General features: G+C 35.3%; 1 protein-coding gene across 1 annotated transcript in view; it reads right to left on the bottom strand.

Annotated features, from left to right (window-relative positions):
* LOC121418261 (homeobox protein OTX) overlaps positions 1–16,236 on the bottom strand; it is a 42,036-nt gene extending 25,800 nt beyond the window's left edge. Inside the window, exons 1-2 of the mRNA XM_041612031.1 lie at positions 16,136–16,236; positions 15,409–15,469 (exon numbers count right to left, since the gene is read on the bottom strand). The gene's annotated coding sequence lies outside the window, so the exon portion shown is untranslated. The remainder of the gene's footprint in view (positions 1–15,408; positions 15,470–16,135) is intronic.
* Positions 16,237–22,007: the final 5,771 nt, after the last annotated feature.

The following is a 22,007-nucleotide window of genomic DNA, read 5'->3' as shown; positions in this document are numbered from 1 at the left end:
CTATTATTCACAGATATGGAAGATTTGATTTCCACTACATATTTCTGTTCCGAGTGGGGGGGGGGGTTGTATATGAGCCTATACTACCACAATATCCATGATGATTATCGTATCCTATTACAAAATGTTAGTTAGAGGTGTGTATTAATACTGGCTCTTCAAAGTTCAATGGTTCGGTATTCATGATATAAAATGTGATAATGAACATCCACCGCCGTCAAAGTGATTAATTTAATCTTGGACTCTGCTCCCGGTATAGCAGAAGAAGAAAAAGTTGATTTGCCTAATAGTGTCTGACCCGCGGGGGAAAGGGCGAATTGAAGTGAAATCTATCTAGTTGAATTTCGAGAATGGCTCACCACCGAGTGGAAATAGTTCGGGAAAACTCAGAGGCAGCTTAATCCACCTAGCAGTGATCCTATTAATATTTAGCGCACCGTTGAAAGTTCACTCACCCGGTAGTAGCGGGCTGGCCACTCGGGGCCCGTACGATTGAGATTGGGAGATGGGAGGGGGATGGGAAGAGATAAGAATGGGGGGTAAGATTTTTAAGATAGATAGCTACGCCTCTATATCTTCTGTTCTATCACACTCACTCCCACCTTATTTCATTTATTGCATGATAACCCCCATGTACTTCTGTTTGTGAATATTGTGTTTGGATTTTTCTAAATATTATTCTCCTTTTTTCAGGGGCGAGATGGTGAGCCCCTTTTAGCTTTAGCCAAGTAGAGCGTAAAAAGAGACGAAGTCTGATTTCTAGAAATTCCATCCTATACCTCTCAGGAGAAAATGCTGAGTATATGCGTACGATTGCAAGCGAAGATATGAATTCGGTTGGTTTTTCTCAACGTGAAAAAGGGAGATTATGTAGAGGTCAAATTTATGCATTAAAAAGTATCCCATGCATACCTCCTTTGTAGTATTAGTACAACAACAAGAGCTAAGTAATAAATACACAAGCATTTGATAGGCAAGCTCATTTATTTTCTTTTGACAGCGTTCGATGATTTTGAGATTTGAATGTATACCATTATCGATGGCAATATTAACATCATCTCAATTAGCAAGAGAATAAGAAGGTGTAAGAAGGTAAAGAAGACAAAGAAGAAGATGATGATGATGAAGTAAAAGAAGAGGGAGAAGAAGAGAAAGAAGAAGAAGAAAGAAGAAAGAGAAGTAGAAGAAGAAAGAAGAGGAAGAAGAAGAAGAAAATGAAGAAAGAAGAGGGAATACCAAAGAATAACCTGCTTATATAATTTCCAGTAATATCAAGAGGGAGAAGAGGAAGAAGAAGAAGAAGAGAAGTAGGAGGAGGCGGAAAAAGAAGAAGAAGAGGTGATGGAGGAAGAATAAAATGGGAGGAGGAGTAGTAGAAGAAGAAAACCTTATATCATAACTCAACAATGTAAACCTTGAATCTACTCTTGATGTTAACTGATTGAGTCTCAGTGCCCATTGGAATGTGATTAAACGAGTTTTACGAAGTCCCGCTCCCGACTCTCTCCCTCTTTAGGTTAGCACCACACTCCGTGTCAAATTGAAAATCTCGCGGCGGCTCTAATCCCATTGGCGGGAATGCACTTCACACATATTATTATTGAGGCGACTAATGTCGTATCGTCTGCAAGGAACGACTTTGAACACTTGGAGACAGTGGGATGATAACGGGACGGAAACATCGGGCAAAAGGCAGACGCAATGCTCAGGTAATATACATGTATGAACCATGAAAGTAGACAAAACTGTCAAAGTTGATGTGTATAATTTATGTAAAAAACCTTTTCAAACGGTACATCCAAACTTAAAATGGAAAATGGAACCATGAACACCAAAGAATAATCTGCTAACAATTTCCAGTAAAATCAAGCACAGCTTAAAAAATGTCTCATGATGATTAATCGACATATTTTCAACTATAAAATTAATATAAAAAAAATGGCCACACTGCACAATGACGTAATGAGAGGATGAGTTTTTGAATTCTTGTATATAGCATATTTTTTTTTTAAATTACGAGCAAGTCCAACTTTTTTCATTGATTATCCACAAATGGGTTGAAACTTCAGTCAAAGTGACTGGTTCTCTGAAGGGTCCAGATATATGTTGATATGACAGGTGAAATCGGTGAGGTATTAAGTTATTTCATTTCATTTATTGGTTCCTGCAACACTTTTTCATAATCACATTAACAAAGAAAATACAATAATGATATACGTATAACTGACAAGCAAAACATTGAACAATTTGCATTTTGTACGAAAACATATCGATTTTTGAAAGGTTGCAGGGGATGCCACTAAGCTAAGCTTGACTGCGATTTCATTCAAATTCATGTTTTAGAAATAATACTCCTCCTAATACGGTACTGTCAAACAAGCAGATACAGTATTATCGCGTTCGAAATGATGAATTATTTTGTTTCAAATAATGTTGCTTTTATACCATTTCGGGTGAAAAGAGCGTCATGTGTATTGAAACAAAAATGGTCTGTATGGTTTTGTTCCTTCGACTATGTATGTATGTCGAAAAATAAAAAACCATACAAATGAAACAATACGAGTAGGACACTCTTGGCGGAGTATCAGTCTTGTATCAGGGATTCTCGTACGCATAATGATTATATTTTGTGAAACCGGGTCGGGATAAAGTACGGGAGATGTCATCTTGAGTTTGATCAAGACGAAGATGAGAGGGATTATCCTAGAGATATTCATCAAATCAATGATTCAAAATGATAGATATCTTTCATTGCTACTTCATCTAACTTCATTATCATAATTTGGAGGGCATCCAGCATTTACAGAAGTCGAGATAAAGAAATACAACTGAAAACACATATTGCAGGAAAGAGAGGGGGTGGAATGTAATACCAAACATTCACGCACATTTTATAGTCTCCAAAAAGACATGGATACCAAAAAGATGCATCGCAATTTAAAACTTTTTAGGCACTTCGAGAAACGTCGCGGTGCTTGATGTAATGGTTAAAAAAAATACAGCCACTACCGTCTGAATTGTATATAATTACAACATTTTTTCAATCATTTTTAAAATATTATTTCAAAGCAACTGAGTTTTGCTGTCTATTTTCAAATCCAGATTCTTAAGATTGTTCATGATTTTTTTTTCAAGTTCATTACGTTTATTTTCCACATTTGTATATAAATAGATATCATTGGCATCATTACAGTATAGGAAATCACAGGACATCGGAATACAAAGTACAATTATACAAAATAAATGTACAAAATATTTTGACCGTAAAGGAACTTCGTGAATCACTACAGAAGTCATTAGAGAAAAAACACAAAATAACGAGGCCGCTCACAGACCAATATATGGTTACAAAAATACCAAAACATCAAAACAGTCACAAATATTTACATAAATAAAAATGGAAACCATAAACCCCTATGATTGTAAGATTTCATTTTATATTCGTATCATTTTTTTGTTTGCTTTTTGTAGCCGCTTTTCGTCATTATGGGAAAATCGTAGTAACAACAAGAATAATGAGAAGATGATGATATATTAATAGTTATTATTATTATGATTATAATAACTTAGTCTTAATATATGACGCTTTTCATGAAATCCATATCAAGGCGCTGCACAATGTAAAAAAATTGAAATATACAACCAAAGTGAATTAGAAATTATTATTATTATACAAAAAATATATACATATCAAGGTCTCTGTAAATGGAGCGATGTTGAACATGTTCTTTTTTCATGACAGAAGTGTTTAATTTGAATCTGAATACTGTAATATTGGGAATAGATCAAAGCGAAGATGAAAGAGAATTCCAGAGACGTGGGAACAGAGCCTGAAAATAACCTATGAATCCCCAAATTTTGTTTTTTGACAGTTGAGAAATTTTCATTTGCAGAACGAAGAAACCTATTGAATGTAAGCCTGGATTGATATTGATAAATAATAATAACAATAATAATAGTAATGATGATAATAATAATAATGATAATTACAATAATAACAATTAGATAATCATATATTATAATGATGATAATGATAGTAATGATAATAATAATTATGAAAATAATAAATAAAAATAATGATAATAACAATAATAATTTTGTGTAGCTTTAGAGTAAGCTTAAAATTATTTAATATTTTACCCCCCCCCTTCTCTCTCTCTCTCTTTATATATCTATTTCTACATCTCTTTGTCTATCACTGTCTTAGAAGAAGATGTTTGATGAGTACTAAGTACTGGGTCAGCCTTGGGGGTTTGAAGAGGGGGGGGGGCGAACCAAGCACCCTTTTATGGGATCGACGTGAGCTAAGCCGGTTTACAGAGATTTACTCCGCCTAACCTAACCAATGAATGGTTAATGAATGGTAGACAAAGATCGTCTGAACGTGTTTTAATGCACATTCATGAGTGTTCATCAGTTCAAACACAGAGACCATGGGTCTTTGGTATACCTAAGCAATAGTACACGCTTAACCCAGAAGTGCTCCACAAAACGTGCAAGGTGTTGGATTGACATAATAATTATATATGTACATAAAATGGACAAAGAATTCTGTTAAGTTACCCTGGAAAGTGTTAAGGACACGATTCCTCTCCATTTAAAATACTGATTTGAAAGTCTTCTGGTATGATACTGTATCTTGAAAATATGAGGAAACATTATTTCATAACAATAATTAATTTAAACCATTATCTGCAACTTTATCTCTCCCAACCAGTTCCTCTCACAGCGTAAACCGTGCTGGTATAGTCGGGATAGTATCTGTATTGCCTTCGCCTCTGATACGACCATGGTGCGTTCATACTCGATCTCAGATGCGTCCACGCTATACCCGGAAATACTCATTTCATATCAAGTTAAGATGATCTAAATTTGACATTGAAAAGCACCCAACGCGCCCGTGCCGTGTAGCCACTTTCAATCCGCTCTACAAGTTGTTGTAACTCCGTCTTGTTTTAGGACGTAAGTACAGAAATCATTGCTTGGTCTCTTTGGCGACCACGATGCGTTCATGAACGGTCTCCAATGCGTCCATCCCGTTAGTATATAGGCCTTTACCCGTCCACAGTCATTTCATATCAAGAGAAGATCATGTAAATTTGATACGGAAAACACACAGTCTACAGGATTACTACCCCTCCGTCTTACTTTAATCATGTTAATGCGGAGAATATTAAAAACAAGTTCAAACTCTAAATATCTGCATAGTTCCACAAAACAGTAGTGCACTCTTAAAAAATGGATTAATTTAGTTGGTATGTTGTTGGTTGGTTGAAAAATACATACCATGATTATGGGCAATCGTTATTTACTCATTGAGCATTCCAGTTATTTTACCATTTTTCGGGCGATTGTGTTTACTCAAATATTTGATGATGTTTTACTGACACCATGTGGTGATGAGAACATTTTCCCCAAAAAGTTTGGTGAATTTCATTGGGTATGAGATAGTAAGGTATAATAAGGGCTTGTCATCTCATCGTATACCAAAGATGGGGAAGCTGGGCAATTATGTTTTACATGTTGCATTTTGTGAAATCGGTCGTGTGCCATGTGAAAATAGCAAAATTGATATGCAATGAGAAAAACTAAACTTGTAATAAAATGCAAGGCTTTCTTAAATATTTAGTCTTGAGGAATTTTTGGAATGGAATTCACGAGATCATACCTTTTCTAATCATGCACAAAAGATTAGTTAAATTTACTAACCAGCACCAAATGCAAAATATTACCAGCTGGTGCCTGGGGCGTTCCCAAACTATTATGATTTTTATTGTAACGTTTACTCACATACTAAGCAGTTTAATTTTCAGAGAACCCGTATTTCAAATTAGTTATAAGAAAGTTACAGGAGATACTCAGGTTTAGTTGGAACTTGCCGACTTTCATGACTGTCGCCCAATATTAATAGTTGGAAGTTCCAACTAAATCTACTACAATTGCCCAGTAGCTGATTTTCTAGAGTTGGACAATGGCCTAATGTCGATACAACCAACTGTTGGGCAATTGGAAAGTTGGGTAAAATCTCATGGGTTAGCAACCATATAGCAAACTGATTACCCAACAAATAGTGTTGTGTGGCCAGTATGTTAACCAGTGTTGGTTAAAAATATATTTGCCCAACTATTTAAGAGTGTGCGCACTGAAGTCGATGAGACTAGATGTTAATTACCCTTTTTGTATACCATTTTATTGAATTTCGAATATTTAGTATACTTTTTCCAATCAATATTTATAATAACGATGATGATCAATAAGATTTCTCGTGCTTAGTTATTATTACTTATTGTTATAATTATCACTTATCATTATCATTATTATTATCATTGTCATCATCATTATTAAGCATTCTATTTAGAACGGACGGTGTAACATTCAGATCAACCCTTTGACAAGTAAAATGCCATTAAAAATATCATCTAAAATGGTTTGATCTATTTCAAATAAATTTTTATATGAAAATGTTTTGTAAAAGTCTGAATAAACTCGAAACAATTTCTTTCTCTCTTGAAATTTATTAAAAAACATTGAATTTCAGAGTTAAGTTACTGGATGGAAAATGAGGATTTTCATGCAATGATTTTTCACATTCATTAGTATACAATATCAGTAATAAGATGATGGATGAATGGCGTCCTAGGAATACTAGATTTAAGTGATTTAGGATCTCGGGAAACAAAGTATCCGCCTTTTTATCTCAGCACCGCATTTTGAAGGCGAAATCAAAAGTAATTAAGAAGCAAAAAAAAAGAGAAGATGAATAAAAACATGCGTTACTAAAAACGCAGGGGGAAACCCCCAATGGAATGCATTTATATCCATACATTGATTTAATTGAAATGGGAAAGAGAAAAATGCAGTAAGCTAATCACTTAAAGTCATTTATCTCTTCCTCCCTCTCCCGTCTCCATATCTCTCTCCCTCCCCCTTTCTCTCTATCCCTCCTTTAGAATAAAGATCTCATCTTATGTCTAATTTCCATGAAGACACCAGTATCTAAACCCATCCTTCATTACCCCTAGCCGAATCCCGAGGCTCCCAAACAAACCCCCTTATTACCCCTCCAAAGATTCCCTGGTGCTAGATGCTCACTCAAAGCCTAAAAGCATTTTACGGATGATTCTTCTCCGTTTCCCCTCCTCTTTTCATCCTGTGATTTTTTCTGATGGGGAGGGGTGTCGGAAACAAAATACACGAATCCATCTTCTCAATTTGGGGGTGAAGCCATGGTCTCTATTCTATCAATTCTTATATACGTCTTTGAAAATTGAGTGAGGTTAGAACTTGTTATTTTGGATCCTGTCAGGTGTAAAATTCCTTCCCACCGCGCTTACCGTCGTTCTGTATCGTTTGTGTGGGGCATCTAACCCAATTAATTAATCATCAATCTCCCGTAATCAGGTATAAACACAGTGAGCTCGTTAACAATTAATTCAATTAGGTGTCACGGGCACGGTCCAACCATCGTCATGATCGGAGGGGCATATGGACACAGAGGAAGGGATACAGTGATGCGGAAGCTGAAGGCGTTCTAACCGTTGGCGAATAAATCAATCGTGGGGCAGGAGCAAAGTTACTCCAATTAATTATCTTAGAAAATATCCCCATCTTCCCTTCTCTCGTCTCCCCTTCTCTCTATCTCTCTCTTTCATCTCAATGTGCAGTGGTTTGCATGCTGCGTCCCACCCCGCCCGTATCCCAAGTTGGAGCGGAGATTTTAATCAAGCAAGGGGGGCGTTTGTCTGTCTATCGGGCGGTGGAGCCTCTATGCGAGGCGGGCCTCACGCGGGCATCTATGTATCCCACAGGTCCAGCAATGGGGAATTCGTTGACAGATGATCTACTTTGCTAAAATGTCAGTTCATTTCACCCTCTCCCCATTCTCATCTTTTCTCTCTTCATATATAGCTTCCAGCCAAATTAAACGACAACGTATACCATCGACGATAACATTCAATCTTAGACACATGTCGTTTTGGGGAAATGGAAACGAAGAATGTTTTTTCTTGCCTAATGATACATGCATGCACTAGCCTTAAAAAACCCATGCATAAATCATTGCTCATGATGTATTACTGGTAGACATTATTAGCAATAGACCAATATGTCACTTTGCAAACCTCAGTCACTTCCACAATAAATACAATCAAGGTATAAAAAAGGGTAAGGCAAAGTTTCCTTAAAATCCATGAACTGGAACCTACAAAATAATGACCAAAATAATGAATCATTTCATTATCTTGTCTGAAATATGTTTTTGACTACCAATGTCACATTGCCACCATGAAATCATCGCAGATATGCCATCCACTCTTATTAGTATCACCAATTATTGTTTTCACATTTTACTTTAAAATAAAATCAAATGCTATCAAAACATCTTATGATAATTATGGGACATAATTGTATTCATTTTTTTTTCAAAATAATAGGCCTAAAATTGATTTTATTATATAGTTCTTTTTAGCCTCTCCCCCCAAATAAAAATGAAATAAACAAATCGATTTCGTTAAACATCTGCAATAATTACCCGAATTTTCTAGAATCTTTTTTTTTATTTCTCTTTCCCATTGCTTTGATGTACCGCTTTGTTAGCTTAGATTTGTCAAAATTACATTTCATTTTGGAAACCCAACGCTGCCAAAATGGCGAGTGTGTGTGTCCACCTGCGAGCGTACATCCTCGCGCGCGCTTTCCGCTTTCGTAAGACGGTGATATAGGGTTACATTAAACTTGTATTCTCTTATTTTCAATTATTGATATCGTGTTTCACTCTCCCATGTTCAAATTAGTGTTATACAAGCTGAAGGATTGATAATAATTATCATTCCAATCGTAAATGGATGAATTATATTGGATCATTGATTTTAAGTCTTTTGAATGGTTTTCTGCTGGGATCGGTCAAGAACCCATTTACCAGCATACATAACGATTAATAAAGCCACGATATAACAACGTTAAGTATAACTTCTTAGATATCTTTTTATTTTTACTCAATCCAATTTTAACCTCGATTGATATTGGGGTCGGAGGTCACAAGATGTTTATATCATATACAATTATTAACAAAAAAATATAAGAGAGTTAAAATAGAAATCATCGCATTAACTTGAGGTACAATATGCGCAAATGCTTGTAACCACTTTAAAATAAAATCAGAATTAAGGATTGGTCTGCTCTTTCACCCCAACTGGTTCGCATCACAATACTACAATCATGATAATCATTCATCAGTTTTGACAATATCTTTTCATCTAACCACATCATTGGGTGAAATATAAAAGGCAGGTGAATAGATTCACCCAAATGTGGTTTCCCAATAATTTGTCATCTGTAAGTCGAATGCATAGTCAGAACACAGAAATATCATTCAATCTACATCTAAAGTTAATTCTCTTTGGGTTCCCTTACATTGGTCCAATGTTTGTGAAAGACAAAGCTGAAATCTAAATCCATTCTGCATCGGGCATTTATTTTAATTAATGTTTTTTTTGTGTGTGTGTTGGTACAAGTTTGCTACCAGTATGATCTGTACACAGGAAGTGGGGTTACCCTGGCTGTATCACCCAGTCTAACACTACTCTGTATGAGAGTAACCTAAGTTGTAACTCCTGTAAGACTTAACAGAGCCCAGGGCGTCTCCAACAATACCCTTACTTTCTAGCTTCCGTGTGACACGAGGCTGTTTTCATTTTTTGACCTAACCTTTGAAAAGAAATATCTTGTTTTCCACGCAGAATTCAAGTGCTGTGTAGCGTTCATAATCCGACGAATAACGCGCAGAGAGGAGTAGACAGCGTTCTTTCAGTTAGGGGCATTTGTTTATCAGCCCTTTTACACTGAGTTTGTATGTAAGCAGTTTATACCATTTAGAATGACAAATGAATGAGTATATAAAACAGATGAGAATAATTATATATGGTGCATATTTCACTTGTCGAGGACGACCCACATGTATTTTATTTTTTAATTCGCCACAAAGAAATTAAATGTGTTTATCTACAGTACCTTGAAGCATGAAGCCAGCTCTATGCTTGAAGCATGCAAGCATGCAGCACTCAAAATTGAAGAAGAAAATGGCTGTTGATGAAAATAGTTTGGTTAGGCATTAAATCATTGTTGAATGTTGTGAATGTTGTATGATCATTTTTATGTCATGAAAATAATTTCAAATATTTTTCAATTTCTACTCTTATTCTTCTCAACTCTATATTCACATCCATTGGAGCGTTACATTTATTGACTATTATTATAAGCTACCAAAATCCCTGCATCTGATTGGCTAAGCGCAAATCACTATTTTGTTTTATGAAAAGCTCCCCATATTTTTAGCCAGCTGAATGAATGATTCTGCATTGGCATGCTAAGTTCTGGTAACGTATGAAGACCAAACCACAGCATATCTGGGGCCCGTTGCAGAAAGAGTTGCAATCGATTGCAACTCTAAAAATCATGCGCAACTTGATTTTCGACCAATCAACAGCGCGCATTTGGGACTTGCAATTGATTTTTTGACTTGCGTTTAAACGCAACTCTTTCTGCAACGGGCCCCTGAAGTGATAAAAAAAGCCGCATTGGGACAAGAAGACATATTCAAAAGAGATCGGGGAATTAAAAAGGGGGGGGGGGGGCGGTGGAGAGATAGAGATTGCGTGGGGAGGGAGTGGTTTAAAACCCGACAGTCAAAATTGATTGATTTTATTTTATTTCTGCATTCAAGATAAATATGCATTATAACATCTACAAAGGTGATACATTTCAGTTTTACAAAACAATAAAGCAATAGTCATAACAAAGCAATGAAAAATAAATATCAACAAGAAGCGATATTAGATTAAAAGAAAATATCAGTTTAAACGAATGCAGGAGACCGCCATCGTGAGCGGTTAAGCTTGAAAATGATGGCGGCCTCGTAAAATATGCTTATTAAGAGAATACCATGAGCTTGTAAAAAAGGAAGAGAGGGTTGAAACATGCTGGTAAATATTGAAAACACACTTTCTCCTTCTGGAACGCGCAATTTAAAAAGAAATCATGCTCTTTCTAAAAGAACATGGTGAAAATGATGATAAGATTTACAAAATTATTTGAATATTTTCTTATCATTATCATAATCATTATTATTGATGTTGTTGTTATTTCTCACTTATTTGTTTTCTTTTTGTCCTTAATTTTGTTACAGTGAATATCGGACATAAACTTAAGGATAGTGATGAAAATGTGTACTTTTGGTCCTGTGAATAATTAGTGTACGAGAGATGACGTTGCTGCAAGCAATGGAACAGGTTGATGATAAGAAAAGGGACCCTTTTTTCATGGAGCTATCTAATAAAACTCCATAACTGTATGCACTCCCCGCCACAAGAGCCACACTGACTTCATGTATGTTTGAATTGTAGACCCGATTACGCAAACACTCCCAACGTTTTTGTTTAGATTGTATACATTGACTACGCGATTCTCTTCTAAGTATGCATACATCATTTGCTCACTGGTCCAAAGCGCCATTATCACCATGCATTACTACTATTATAGCCTATGGTGACTCTTGCGGAGGCTATATACCAATTAGACCGTTTTGTTAACAGACTTCACTGTGCAGATAATTATGAGAGAAAGACAAAGTCATAAATCTTAAATGGCTGATAGCGCATCATTAGCGGTTGAGTAACATAACTATTAGTCCTTAAGTTACGTTAAGTGTGGTATATAGCCTGTCAGTGGAATTCGATTAAGGGGTAGATTAAGGGGGAGTAGATCGATGATTTAACCAATCAACTTAATTGTTTCATTAATCATTGCATTACATACTCAATTACACACTGCATTGTTCAGAAATCAGGGTGAACAGAACAGTGATGATTAATTTTCAATGAGATTAAACAGCATGTTTTCTAGAAAAGTAATACGAGCAAAGCAGATTAGAGTATATTTACTTTTGTTATTTTGAATTATAAGGAAAATCAATCATGAAAATGAGAAATAGATACATAAATTGGGAAATGAATGCTTGAATGTGGAGATAAAATAATTTTCAGCGTGTTCATGAAACATGTTTTTGTTATCATGAAAATTGTCCAAATGTTTCGATTTTATCAGAGACAAGGGAGCTTATCTTATACTACTTCGAATCATTCTTAACATTAATACACTTGCCTACTTGCATGCACTATTAAGTGTTGTACTGCGATATTTTGTCATTACGAATTTAACATTTATCTTCGGTAAAGAACCTAGCCTGAAACAATAGATCTGGAGTTAATTAATGATTTCCAACTTGTCTTGATTGGTGGCTCAATGTAAATATTGACCCGGTTACCTAATTAGTTTACACTCTACACTGATATAAGACCTTGGCTATATTGGCCTATATACCCTATACAAGTAGCACTAAAACCTTACCGAACACATCTTGTTTCAAATCTATTCGTAGAATCATTTCTTCCAAATTCTTTATGTTGTCATTTTTTGCACGGAGAGTAATCATTGTAAAGCATAAAACATGTAATCTGTTAATTTCAAAGCTCTCTTAATTTGTATTCAGTTGTACACTCCGAATATAAGAGATTTAAAACAAATCGAAACGTACAGTGGTCACGGAGATATAAAAAATCAAAATTAAAATCTTTAGTTTTGAAATCATATATAGGCAATTCCATAAGATATGTACGTCTGACCACATGAACGTGACACCTTCATGAAATTTTCTGTCTCTGATTTCTGGTTCGAATTCAATTTGAATTTTGACAGTCTGTAATGCTCTCAAATGACCATGACTTGGTCAGTTTATGAAGTGGAGTAAAACTTGGGGGTCGAATGTACAAAACGTTTGATTATTTTACGGAATTTCCCATATAAGGTTAGGTTCGTCTAGTATCATATCCCATATTCGAATTTACTTTTGATAACATAAACGTTGAATTTCATAGATTTTAGAGTACTATTTAATTTAATACACTACGTTTTTGGATGAATCTAAATTAAGAAACGACATAATTGTATATTCAAATCAGGTGAACTTAAATCACTATTGAAAATATGTATTTTAAGGCCAAAGGCTTCATATCCTCACCTGCAAATACTGTTTTCAGAAATTGGTTGTGATCACTGATTTTTAGTAATTAGTTGTAAGATGAATATTTCTGATTTTTTTGTTTTTCCTCAATTTTGCCCAATCTCACCGAGGAATTTTTTTTTTTGGGGGGGTGGGGGGTTGGGTGGATCTATAGATATTGCACTTGGTTTCTAAGTCAAATTGACGTCACCTATTCTTTGTTACGTAACTATGCAACCATCAGATGTGACTGCTCACACATTCGTTGATAAAGTTGCGGTTTAACCTGTTTTGGTTGAATTTGTTATCTAATTATCGACATTCTGTTAGTACTACATAATACAATACGTATGCACAGTTAAACATTATAATAATGTTTACTGCCCAATCATTGTTATGAAGAAAGACATAAGCTCATATTAACGATAATAATGATATTGGTAAATATACCCAGGTAAGCCACTTCAGTTATGAAAATTGTTCCCAGCAGACCCTGCTTTTATTATTACCCCCAGCTTTAGGTGGGCTACCTAGGCGCTCAAGCATTCAAGAAATTTCTTCCTACCGGGTACCTATTCACCTCACCTGGGTTGAGTGCAGCACAATGTGGATAAATTTCTTGCTGAATGAAATTACGCCATTGTTGGGATTCGAACCCACGACCGTATGTTTCAAAGTCAGAAGACTAATCCACTGGGCCACAACGCTCCAGCTCATGACGTGAAATCTACTAGAACAGCTCTACTAGAATATTCTTATTGCTTTAGTTCATTTTAGCTTAAATAAAGGAAATATTTAAACAAATTATAAGAGCTCAAATATAGTAAAATGTTTTCTTTTTAATGTCATCCATAAAAAAAACCATAAACGATACACACATAACTGTGCGCGAAGTCGATGCTCCGTACGCACTTGTTGGCATCGTGAGTAGTGCCAACGATTTATACCAAGCAAAAAATAATTGAAGACTATATCCACGAGTACGAAATATATACCGCTTCCTCGATGCACTTTCCAGGTCCACTCTGTCACTTATTCTAAAATAAACGTGATATTATAAGTGAAATGTTATATTCTATTGGAAAGCGAAGTGCACAAAAGGTTATAATCTACTTAGTGGGATAATCCCAAGATTACGCCATTTTCTATTGACAAAGTAATTTTCGAGCCACCAGGTTTGGCTGGCAATGGCTCATAACGAACAGGGCAGGAGGCAATATGTCATAATCACTACATATATCACTATGATTAATGACGATGATCAAGAGCAATATTGTACTCTAAAGACTTGAAAAATGTGTATTTTACAAGGAGTTTGTGGTTATCACGTATATATTTGTGGTTATGCACGATACAACTGACACTGTATGTCTTGTAGGCATTTCAAATTAAATCAGACATTTAAGATTACTGTGTTAATTGGCATGCAAAGTTTTTCTTTGAGTGTCATACACGATAAATCAAGAAAAAAGGCGGCCATGACGGTAGAGCAATGATTTCGAGTACTTTTATTCTTTCTCTTTGAAAATGTTTGAGGTGTTCACAGGATTACTCTTTAAACATTTACTTGAGAACATACTCATCTTTCCTTTTAAGAGAAATATAGGCAATGTTTCTCGTGATGATTTCGCTTACATACCGAATTATTGCTAATAATTTCTTAACAATTACATATACATTTTTTGTCTTCTAAATGGTTAGTGAATGAGTGTATGTAAGTGAGACAATGGAACAATCTTTTATTCGATTTCTATCAGCAAAGTTTGCAGAATAAATTCCTTTAACTTAATTCAGCAATCTGATACGAGTATATCGAAGTATAATAGCAATATAGTAAAATATCGGCAAGCTTATAAATGCATTAGAGTTCTAAGTCTAATAGATTGCCAAAAATGCACTTGTAGCGCCACTGTAGGTTCTGAAAACTCCACCATATACAAAAATAATACACACGCACATTTTAACCCACACACTCTCACTATTTTGGGGGTACAAACTTCTAGCATATACCCTTAACACACTAATTCAACTAATCATTTAAAAACTATTACGAAAAGTATATAGGCTGGTTCATGTTGAATTATATGAATAGAGTATTGTTTTGAATAATTCATGCATTTCTAAAGTTTAATAAAACACTCATATATTGATGATTCTTTTAACAAAGTTGACAGTACTGAGAAAAACAAATAGATTCTGCATCATTTACGTGTCTTTTTTCAAATAAAAATGCAATTTAGATAATTATTCAAGGATCTATTTCCATCAAATCACATGTATGCATAATGACTAGAAATTCCGGAAGAAAATTCCAGTAATTTACGTCAGTATAATATCTACTGATAGTTTCTTACCTGTTGATTAAGATGTCGATTGGGGAAAAGGATTCTTATTTTCCCTCTGTTTTCAGGTTTTCTAAAGTCGGAAAGAAATATAAAATGAGAAAATTAAAACAGTAGAAAATATTGATGTAGTTATTAACTTCTTAGTTTGTGAATATCATACTTTTGCTACGTTGAAAACTTTGACTATGGAACTATTTCTTTTACCTTAATGCTTTATGACTAAATTCTGCATCTACATTACGATTTCCTCTCCTTTTCAATAATAAGGATTTATAATATGTGTGAGGGTGTGTGTGTGTATGTGTATATGTATATATATATATATATATATATATATATATATATATATATATATATACACACATATATATACATATATATATAGTACTGAGAATCACTATGTGAAAATTTCCACACTGGACATACACGTCACTAGATTTTCTCACATCTCATTCATGTCATATCAGAGACGTTTATTTAAATGACATGACAATATATAAGTCAAACCACGCAGAATGGCCGGAAAAGCCCCTACATCGTATGCCATTGACACCGCCGAAGTTTCGGCGAAAGAACGAGGCAGAGATTGAGCTTTCATGAACTTATATAGTCGATATAATCCCTTAAGAACAAAATCGTGTTATTGAAATAGAAACTATTGTAAACCTAATGCAAAATAATTATCATCTCGAGTGAACACAATGTAATCAAGATTGTTTTGTAAAATCAAACTTACCTTTCCAAAGCAGGACGTTAAACAGAATAAACCTTTCCACTTGGCGGATAGGGGTGCAGAAATGGTGGAGGGGGTGTATGAATGCACCCTTTCGGTTCTCAAATCGGGATCGGGCTGGTGGCATACACTACTTCAACGTACACCTCGTCCACATGCAGAGCGAGAATTTGCCTGTAAAGTGTGCATAAGTTAGGCAGAAATGCACCAATCAGGAAGTACGTACTGTCGACGACTGTAAGGGTTCCACACGGTCTTAACAGGTTGTTGATGTTGTCTTGAAAGCACTTCTTAAAGCACGTATTGCTTTGCATATTCTGGATTAAGTTAGAAAACAATATTTGTCGATTTACCACAATAGCTGCTCATATTCAAAGTTCTTTGGAGAACACATTGCACTCTGGATACATGGTTAACTACTCCAAGAAAAATGAGTATTTTGTGAAATTGTCTGATCTATGTGTGCGCGGGTGTGTGTGTGAGTGAGGGTGTGTGTGTGTGTGTGTGTAAGGGAGTTGTGTTTTCTTAAGCGCATACGATAGTCGTGGCCTCCAAATTAACACAAGTAAACTGTGCATATGTAATCTAAGAGAAATGTTCTTCACATTGTAAATATTATTTCCGATTGCAAGATATAAAATGGATATTTACTCTGATACTTCAGTATCTTTTTATAGCTTAACCATCCATCAAATAACTTTAGGAAACTTACATTGGTAGAGAAGAAACATTGAATAAAAAGGTTGAAAAAAGAAAGGACAGGGGGGTTCTCTCACAAAAAATCCTGAGTACATGAAGTGTTCACAATGAGTGCCCTTTAAGCGTCCCGATGGCATTGTGGCTTGGAGAATTATTTTACTTAAGCTGTGCTGACGTATCATAATAGTAACGCCCGTAGAATGGATTTCTATCAACCTTCGCCTTTCATTAAAGAAAAAGAGGTTATACCGCAATCACGACATAACCCAAGCACACCTGTGTTACCCCCAAATGGGTTTACTCTGGCTTTTGGCTCATTCTCTCAATCTCCGACTTCAATTGCCACAAAAAAAAAGAAAGAAAACCACCCACAATCATATTTTGTCTCCAAATTATTAGGCTCCAACGCGCTTCCATTCACCTCATGACAAACCTCAACGCATAAATTGTCGATTTCTAAAGCTTCATATTTATCAATCGGACCTGAATTGATGTCTATCCATATGAAAACTTTGAAAAAAAAGGTAACAGGGGAAGTGTCTCTGACAATAAACAAACACTTGAGAGTTTTATGTGTCGGTATAGGGCCCTTCCACTAATATTTTGAGGTTGTCTAATCCCTTCCATAAGTGGCGATTATGGCTTAATGGCTATAAATTCATGTTGGGATTACAAATCTATATACACATTGGCACACGCTGCTAAGAGGATTAATGAATATTGAAACAGTTTGTATTTTGATGGGAGCAGGGATGCAAGTTGAACCCTTGTAAAGATCCTCGTGGAAAATGAGAATAGCATCCATATCGGTTCTATAACGTGTATAATATTTGGTTTTGATTTTATCGTTTAAAATTTAGGAACTTATTGCGAAGAAAGGTTCCACGACGTTTTGATCGGATGCAGCGTTCACTATCAGAGGTTAGAATGAGACTGAGCCGAGTTCAGATTCCGGAATGAAAAAAAAAATGAACTCAGAATGAATATGAAATAACCGTCATGATCCTTATCACTATTGTAGAAAATATTGCATAATATCGTTTTTGATAAGAACCTCTCTTAAATTAAAATGTAAGATCATAAGAAATGCACACATCAGTGAGAAATGTACGTTTATTTGTTACATAAGATGGTCATATTCATATTCATGTCTTTGATTTCATTTTATCCTACATCTGTTTATTCGCTTATCTGAATGTATTTAAGATCTAAGACAGAAGAACTGATGTGTACTATACTCTCGTATGTACTCTGGATTCTATTATGATTTACACACATAACATCCTTTAGTTGTAAATAGATTTTATTAATCCTGCAAAATCGGAAAATACGGAAAACGGACAAACTGAAGCTTTTCACATGCACATCATAGAAAATGATTATTGGGTAAAACGTAATTAAATAATTAGATGAATTTGCCAAACAAACGTATTTGCGGATTTTGACGGATATACATGTACTTGCCATTGTTATTGTTGCCAAGGGGCAATTCTATACAACATGTTCATCCGACCCCATGTATGTGAGACCTTCATGAAATTTTCTGTCTCTAATTTCTGGTTCTCATGACAGTCTGTAATGCTCTCAAATATGACCATGCATGGCATGGTCAGTTTATGAAGTGAAGTAAAACTTGAGAACAAGCGGAGCGCCTCTGGCAGTCTCACCTGCATCGCGCGATTCAATATAGCAGCAGTGCTGGCTTTGAAAATTACTATAAAATAATTATTCACAAAAAACACCATTCATATAATGATACAATACTACGTTCATTGATAATAAATGACATTTGACCTTGATCATGCGACCTAAGACTTGTCAGTAATACCTAAACTATATCTATAAACTTTGAAAGTTATTACAGCAGTGCAATAATTACCTCCAAAATGGCCAAAGATCATTGACCTTAAATGACCTTTGACTTTGGTCATGTGACCTGAAACTCGCATGGGATGTTCAGTGATACTTGCTTACTCTATGTCCAATTTTTATGACCTAGATCCATACACTTACAGAGTTATGATGGTTATTCAACAAATACTCCCAACATGGCCAAAGTTCAACGACCTTTCTTTGACCTTGGTCATGTGACCTAAAATTTGCACAGGATGTTCAGAGATACTTGATTACTCTTATGTCCAAGTTTCATGAATCAGATCCATAAACTTTCAAAGTTATGATGGCAATCCAACAGATGCCCCCAACTTGGCCAAAGTTCATTGACCCTAAATGACCTTTGACCTTAATCATGTGACTTGAAACTCCGGCAGAATGTTCAGTAATACTTGATTATGTCCAAGTTTCATGAATCAGATCGATAAACTTTCAAAGTTATGATGGTAATTCAACAGATACCCCAACTTGGCCAAAGTTCATTGACCCTAAATGACCTTTGACCTTGGTCATGTGACCTGAAACTAAGGCAGGATGTTCAGTTATACTTGATTGACCTTATAGCCAAGTTTCATGAACTAAGTCCATATTCTTTCTAAGTTATGCTGTCATTTCAAAAACTTAACCTTCGGTTAAGATTTGGTGTTGACGCCGCCGTCGGAAAAGCGGCGCCTATAGTCTCACTCTGCTTTGCAGGTGAGACAAAAATGGGGGTTGGATGTACAAAAGGTTGACTAGTTTACGGAATTACCCAAAGGTCTTCGTAGAAACATCGGGTTTGTTGTCGAATTTGATCATATTATGTTTTGGTCGGCCACATATTCATCTTGATGAATAAATATAAGGCATTGTCATATTTATTCGTTCAATATTTCATGTGGATAAAATGCTATGGTATAATTTAATTTTGAAGCTTGTTCCTCTGTCAAATAGCCCTTTGGTGAAAAATGAAAGCCCCCCCCCCCAAAAAAAAATATATATATATACATATATCGTTTTGGAAAGATGTTTGGATGAAATGATCAAACCTTTAATGGGAAAATATAGATTTTATATCATACAATTCATTTTGGATAATTTCTGATCTGACTTTTAAGACACGTGGGTAATACCCCCATTGTAACTTCCTTCTCCCTTTCGTGCATTTATGAAACTTTTTCAATTGGATGGGTTCACGCACTGATGGTAGTATGCTTGTATTGAAAGAAGCGATATAGTCACTACCTGTTCTTTTTGGTAGCAGATTTGTAATTTCGAGTACATTATCCCCCCGTGCACAACATAGATAAAGAATATTAACTGTTAGGTTAATTATTGAATAACGATGTATGTTTTGTTATTTTATACCCAAGAAGTAAAGTCTTAATGAAATACGTTATCAATGATACAAATATCACGGTGTAGAGATAGATATATTACAATACATTCTACATTTTATATGCTGCATATTCAAATGAAGAAGTAGAAGAAGGTTAGGGGAAGGCGGGGTAAGTTGTGACAGTTTTTACTTTTTGCATGTTAGAATTGATATGATTAATAATCTTGTCGAAATAAGTACCTTGCCTTGAAATTTAATTCTTCTGAAATATTTTTCACCTATATGTAACTTTCTACCCCCCCCCCCCCCCCCCCCACACTGAAAGTCATTGTCACCTTTGAAAAAAGAGGTGTCAAATGGCTCAACTTGCCCCATCTGTGGGGTAAGTTTGAGCCACCTTCTGGGGTAAGTTGAGCCACAAAAACTATGTACAAAATGTATGGGGGAGATGTCAATTTTTTGTTTAAAGTCTTTTCACTTGTTAATTCTCTATCTACTAACATCCTTTAAAAGGAAAAGAGCAGTCATGTAAATTTGCTCCTTTCAGCCTGCATTTCAATCGATTTTTATGGTTTGTTTGTTTTTTAAGATACATTACCATAAGAATTACCATGGCTCAACTTGCCTCATGCTGTTTGGCTCAACTTACCCCAGTCCGAACTTAGTGCGATAATTTTGTATCCACACATTTATTATGCATCCATCATATAAAAGACTATGACAAGAATGAAGATCCATACCTGGACTAACAATGTTGTTATCATGTCTTTATTATATTCAAAGACGTGTGTGTGTATAAAGCACTTATCTATTTCACACTCTTTTTTTACTTTTTTGGCTGAAATTCATATTTTTCCCTCTAAAAAACTACTTTTTGTTTCAAAGTTGAAAACAATGTGGTGGGTTTAGGGGTTATGCTATGGGTCATCAATACATGACAACACCACAATGTCTGACTCATTCATTATTGGCCTGGGGCTGGTGGCTCAACTTGTCCATATGCTCAACTTACCCCGCCTTCCCCTACATAATTACGTAAACGAAGTCAATATCACAGGATACATTTCATATTCTAATATATTTTTTATTTAGTGAGTCATTACTAACATATATTACGATTGAACAATCACATAAATGTAGTTCCATATACAATGCCTGTATTTTTTTTAACTTAAATACTTTATTACATAATTGGGATTGAATGAAATGATGGATAGATTCATTCCCTTATTCATTCATAAGATTTTCAGGACTTAACATTCTCATTTATAAATAAAAGAGTAAAAAGAAATAATCTCGCATTTTAACACCACTTTCAAACATTGGGGTTAGACTCTATTTATATCGGGTATATATTTCAGAATTTAGCATAGATATCAAGCATAATTCTTTCCAAACCACCTATTATCATTTGCTACGTCAGGTAAGCCTTTCTGATTTGTATGAAGACATGTTATGGTAATTATTTTCATGCAATAACTTCAGGAATATTTCCTGAGATATCAGTTGATTTACTTGATTAACTCGTACAATGTCACGGTGGATGTACTTTGCTTAGGGTCAGAATAGGTAAATTATTTATCTTTTAAATTGTATTGGGCCAATCGTGTTCTCTATGGCCTGGTCCCACTGGCCAACGGATACAAAACGCATTCATAAATTACACAGCGGAAGAGCAACATTTCGGGGGTGGCTCCATCCGTTTACATCCGATCCAGAAATGGACACAATTAGCGAAAAAAAAAATGTGGAAACACAACGGAAACGAACGGACGCAGTATAGCGTACCGCAGGGGTGGGGGGTTACAGGGGTTCAAACCATCTCCTCTTTAATTTTTTTGTTCCTTTTTAGTACCGAAGCTCCGAAGGGGTTATCGGAAGTTTTGATTACTTTATAGACTAGATGAATACGCTTATACATCCTCTCTATTTCCGTGCTACTAACGATGTACTAGGTTTCAAGTA

The sequence above is a fragment of the Lytechinus variegatus genome, chromosome 7, assembly GCF_018143015.1.
Source record: "Lytechinus variegatus isolate NC3 chromosome 7, Lvar_3.0, whole genome shotgun sequence".
In the NCBI taxonomy this organism is placed as follows: Eukaryota; Metazoa; Echinodermata; class Echinoidea; order Temnopleuroida; family Toxopneustidae; genus Lytechinus; species Lytechinus variegatus.
Note: the sequence above shows the minus strand (reverse complement) of the source record. Positions and strands in the feature narration are given on the sequence as shown.